Source organism: Pteropus alecto, unplaced genomic scaffold (assembly GCF_000325575.1).
Source record: "Pteropus alecto unplaced genomic scaffold, ASM32557v1 scaffold76, whole genome shotgun sequence".
NCBI classification, from domain to species: domain Eukaryota; kingdom Metazoa; phylum Chordata; class Mammalia; order Chiroptera; family Pteropodidae; genus Pteropus; species Pteropus alecto.
In genome coordinates, this window is record NW_006443138.1 from 17371052 (window position 1) to 17376759 (window position 5708).

The 5708-nt window shown below is 33.7% G+C and overlaps 1 pseudogene; it reads right to left on the reverse strand.

Annotated features, from left to right (window-relative positions):
• Positions 1-745: 745 nt before the first annotated feature.
• On the reverse strand, positions 746-1652 carry LOC102878779 (annotated as a pseudogene).
• Positions 1653-5708: the final 4056 nt, after the last annotated feature.

A 5708-nucleotide genomic window follows, 5' to 3' on the forward strand; every position in this document is an offset into this window, starting at 1 on the left:
GAACATAATGAGATTTGAATGGAATTCATTTTTGAATATCATGCTAAAGTAGTGTAGACTAGTATAACTATCTACAGCTCCTATATTTGAAATTCATAGTTAATAACAAATACTAAAGAACATTTTTCCTAACTCAAGCCATGCATGCCTATTAATAACATGTGAGAATAGGTAATAGCATCTTCAAAAGAATGAGAAGTTTGCATTGTTGAATTTTGTCTTGGATTTATCTAAATTTATTATCACTCATTAAACATGCAAATATTTTGTTCTCACTACATGCTAGGTACTGTGGTAGCAAGCATGACCTCAATGGAATTTATACTCCATTGGTGGAGATGGTCAATAAATAAGCAAATAAATAAATATATACACTATTATATTTCTTGGAGATAAGTACTATGGAGAAAAATGAAACAGACTAAATGTACAGAGTGAAAGGCAAGGGTTATTTTTAAAATATTTTTCCACATAAGGAAACATTTATTTGAGGTTTAACATGAAATCATGCAAATAAAATTTGTATAAACACAAATCCACATTGAGTCATAATACAAATAGCAAAAGACAAAGTGAAAACAAAGAAAATTAATTGGCAGCTATATACAGCTGGACACAGTTTTATTTTATACACTAGGAAGTCTTTTAAAAAATAGTCATCATAGATCTACAGAAGACCAATCTTCAATGTTGTCCTGTAAGATGGATTACTTTGGCAATCTCCTGTTTTCTCCAATGTCCTTCTTTAGGTTGGCTGATTGTTTTGGTGATGGCCATCCCTTTAGACATCTTGCTGTAAGTGCTCTGTTGGCCACTGTAATCTCCATAGCCCTGCCCAAATCCACAGTTTCCATAGTTATGCCCGGTATAATCACAGCCGCCACAGCCACTATAGTTCTGATCACCACCATAGGCACTATTATAATTTCCATATCCTTTATCGCAATAGATATTAGATCTTCGGTTCCAGTTTTGGCCCTTACATTGGCCTCTACTTTGTCCACCTGTTGCAGCACCTCTTCCTCCTTTTTGTTGTTGCTGTTACTGCTTATATACCTCTTTGCATTGTGCAACTTTGATTTCACACTTCCCAGAACCAATTTGATATCTGCTTTCTAACAATTTATTTACTGGCTCTTCATCTATATATGTAATAATTAAAAAACAAAACAAAACAAAAAAAACCTTCCTCTTCCTTTTTTTTTTTTTTTTGTATCCATGGGAAGTTCAATATTTTTAATCTGCAAAATATTTTTTAATTTGTTCTTTGAAAGTATCTGGGCCCAATCCATCCAGATAAAACTTGGGCCTCTTTGGAGTCTATCAGTTGACCATCCAGTTTCTTTAGTTTCAAAACCTTATCAACACTAACAACATCTTTGAAAAGCACAAATCTAAATCCTCTTCATCTTCTGGTGACTAAATCTGTTTGAACTGTGCAGTCTACAATTGTCATGCTGCTGATTCTTGCTTGCATTGATTGTGGACCCCTTTACGAATTCTTCTATGTTGCTGTACTCATTTATGTTTTCTGAGGTGGAATAATTGTTGGCTGGGGGTACTGGAGGGAGCAATCTGAGTCCCAGAGGAGGAATGGTTTTAAAATGGCAGCGGAAGGGTAAGGGGAGGGTTATTTTAGAAAGGATGTTCATAAAAGGATTCTCTGGGGTGATAAGTTTGGGGAAAAAAAAAAGAAGACTTGAATGAAGTGAATGAACAAGGCTTTTCAATATATGGAGGAAATGAAAACAATAAGTATAAATACACTGAGTTCAGAAGACAATGGGAGGAGCATTAGGAAATGAGACTCAACAAACAGGTAGGAGTGAGAGCCCAGAGGACATACTAGACCATGGTGTAAGGTTCCCATGGTGAACCAGATGTAAAACCATTGGGGATTTTTTTTTTAATGCCTACAGCATCTGTTCTTCCTAGGGGTGTCTCCCATCCAGATACTAACCAGGCCGGATCCTGCTTAGCTTCTGAGATCAGACAGAATCGGGTGTGTTCAGGGTAGCATGGCTATAGACCCTTTGGGGATTTTTGACATAAGAAGTGTTATAATCAGAGTTAAAAAAAATTAAAATCACTTCAGCTACTATGGAGGTAATACCTTAGACTAAGATCCTAGAAGTAGAGGTAGTCCGGTTCAGGTATATTCTAAAGGCAGAGCATTATGTAATTGCTCATGATTTAGGATTTGGCTTTTGGATGTAGAAAAAAAGAATACTCCAAAATTTTTGGCCTGAGCAATTGGATAAATGGTGGTGCCAGGTGGTGGTGGAAATAATTATGTTTCTATTTTAGAAACATTAAGTGTGAGATTCTATTAAAGATCCAAGTGAAGGCAGAGATTTAGCAGTCAGATGAACAGTCAAGAGATAGTGAGGATGTTTTGGGAAAAGATACAACTATAGGAGTTATCAAATTATATAGATGATTTCCAAAGCTCTAAGACTGGCTGGCATTACTAAGAAGAAAGAGTAGATAGAGAACTCAGGGAAACAAAGATTTATTCAGGCTCATTCCAGTACTTAATAGAAGGAAGAAGAAAATGCAGAAGACAAGTCCGAAAAGAAAACAGGAGAGTAAAATAGAAACTGGGAATGTGTAGTGTCTTGAAACTGAAGAGAATAAAATGTTTCAAGAAGGAAGGAATGTCTATGCCAAATCTGCTAAGTTGAGTAAAATTAGGATTAAATATAGACCATATAACCATGGAATTTATCAACATGGAAATGTTCATTATTCTTGAATAAAGCAATTTCAGTGGAATGGTAGTGATCAAAGCCCTAAGAGATCAAGTGGAGGCAGTAAATGTAAACAAACCCTTTGAGAAATTATGCCAAACTTCAAACAAAGACATTGGGCTGTGACTAGATGGACAAATAAGATATAAAGAGTTTTCTTTTTTTTTAAGTGAGAGTTACTATAGAATATTTGTGTGCAAATAGAAATCCAATAATCAGGTAGGAAATGAAATTTGTGTTCGAAAGAAAGAATTGAATAAAGTCCTTGAGATAGGAGGATGAAATGCATATAAATGAATGGTTGACCTTAGGTAGATACAGGGATTTTTTATTCATTGTAACAGGAAGGAAATTCAGGACATATAAGTACACATGAAGGCATGATGGTAGATGAGGTGGGAAGAGAAGAAAATTCTATTTTGATAGTTTCTGTTGTCTCAATGAACTAAGAATGTGGGCATTACCCACAAGTGGAGGTGAGGTGGGTGCTAGAAATTAAAAGAGATCCAAGATGGTGAGAAATAATCTTCTTGGGATTGGCAGTGAACTCACTGGGGATATTTATTAGAATCAGAGTACTGCTGAAGTCCCAACTGAGGTAAATTTTCTCAAATATAAAATGAGACTAGCCAGCATGGCTGTGTATGCTTTCTGCATTCATGTTGAGCGTAGTAGATGCAGTCATAGATGTTGAATTAGGATTTTTGTTTGTTTTTTAACTAACCAGGTAAGAGAGCACATACAAGGGAGTTCAAGTTTTATTCAAATAATAGATTAGATTTGTGGACCAGGAATCTAAACTGGATAAAGAGAAAGTAAGAAAATGAAGGGCTGATTGCCAGTGAAGTAGCGATAGATCAACAGATTAGTGGTCTGAAGGGGTTGAAGAGTTATTGGAGTGGGATAAATGATTAGAGTCAGTGAGCTGGAAAGATAGAAATTGGTGTTCAGAAGTCCGAACCTGTCTAAAGTATCAGACCTTTGAAATAAAAAGAGAGTACTATAAGTTAACAGTTACAAGTTATTGAAGTCATTAACAGATAGATCTGCCACTTTAGCTGCCTATACTGAGGGGCAACGTTCTTCTTTCCCATATTAGTAATTTAAACACATGGATGTGGAATGCGCATGTTATGTGATTTGATGAGTAAAAGAAACATTGAACCCTGGTTTTGAGATAGCATTTGTTTGTATTCCCCAAAAATAAAAAGAGTACAATTTATACTCTTGTGTAAATGTTTTTTCATTGAGATACTCTGCATTAATGTACACTTTTTTTTTTTAAACTAGTCCATCAGTTAATTCTCAATATTATTTGAGGTATTAAAGTTTTGGAGGATTAATAAGCAATGCAACAAAATTGTCTTTATGTATAGGACCCCAAGAAACATTGCTATACATCTGAAGTCAATATAGTAATAAACGATTTAACATGTTTCTATAATTTTGAGACAATGATTTAGTCAATATCTTATCAGTGCAAAATGATTTTTGAAATTAATTTTATTCTATTCAATTTTATCTTAGTGATCTGCATAAATTATTCATTGGCTTTTTATAGTTTTTATGCATTTGTAAACTCAAAAATCAGTACATCTAAAAAATATATATATATATGTTGTAACTCTTGATTTTTGTTCCAAAATCCATTCTTATTATATGGGAACACTAAGTTATTAATAAAATATTAAGAACTTATGGGAGTTTAATGAAAATGATATGGTGTTATCCTTTATTTTACTATGTGTGTATATGTATGTGAGCATATAAATTATTCTTTTGCAGAAATTAAATGTCAGATTCATTGAACTTAGTTATTTTGGAAAAAGATTCTGTATACTTTTCCTCTTGATACTAAACAAAATAGCTTAATTTTATTCCAGAGACTTAAAAAACAAACATTTAAAGTAAATGCATGTTTATTGTAATTTCCTAAAAGGCATGCACTTTCATCAAAATAATTTTAAATATTTGGGAATCATAACAAGTTCTTTGCACTAGTTTGTTCTTGTGATTTAAAGCATATTTTAATACAAATAACATATTAGATGTTTGTATATGATTGTTTTCTATATAATCATAAAGTTAGATATAGTTTACCAAGTAAGTAAATCTTAACATTGCCAAGTAGTATTTTTTTTATTTCAATGACGTATAAGATGGTTTCTAGAATACACACATACATGCATATATGTGTGTATCTATACATGCATGTGTGTATATATACATATATGTATATATGCATGTATATATGCATATTTAATGTGTACACCTGCACATAGTCACACACATACATACATCTTTTCTTTTTGACATATCAGTTGTAGTCTCACTCACATGAAAATTTAAACCCCCAATAGGAAATCTGGGGAATTTGGTGGAAAAGTATTAGTACAGAAGCCTAGGTTCTTCTTTTATGAGGGTTTTGACATCCTTTGTGATTCTAATTTAGTTATTCATGATAGCCGCTTCTTTGTGTTTCTTAATAGTAAGGGGTTATGTGTTTGAATCTCAGAATGTTAGAGATCGAAGGATGAGATTCTTTGAATCTTTCTGTTTTCCAGAGGAGGAAGCTATAGTCCAGATAGAGACTTGCTGAAGAGATACAACGTAAGTAGCAAAGGGCAAATTCTGAACTCAAATTCAAGTTTTCTGACTTTGAATCTTATGCCCTTTTCATGTTAGGCTGGAGCAGTCCTAGAAGGATTGGAAGGGTATTAGGAGTCTGATCCACAGGAAATTCATCTGGGGGAGGAAAACAAGACCTTTATGACATGCTGCTAAGGAAAAAAAAGCAAAACGAAAATGCAATGTTATTTCAAGTTTGGCGGGAAAAGAGTGAATGAAATATGGATAACTTTAAAAGAACATCATCTAAGGCTGCTAGTACATCAATCCACAATGTTTATTATGAGCAGTTGGTGACATTTAGGAAGAAGTAAGGGTTCCAACCATTTT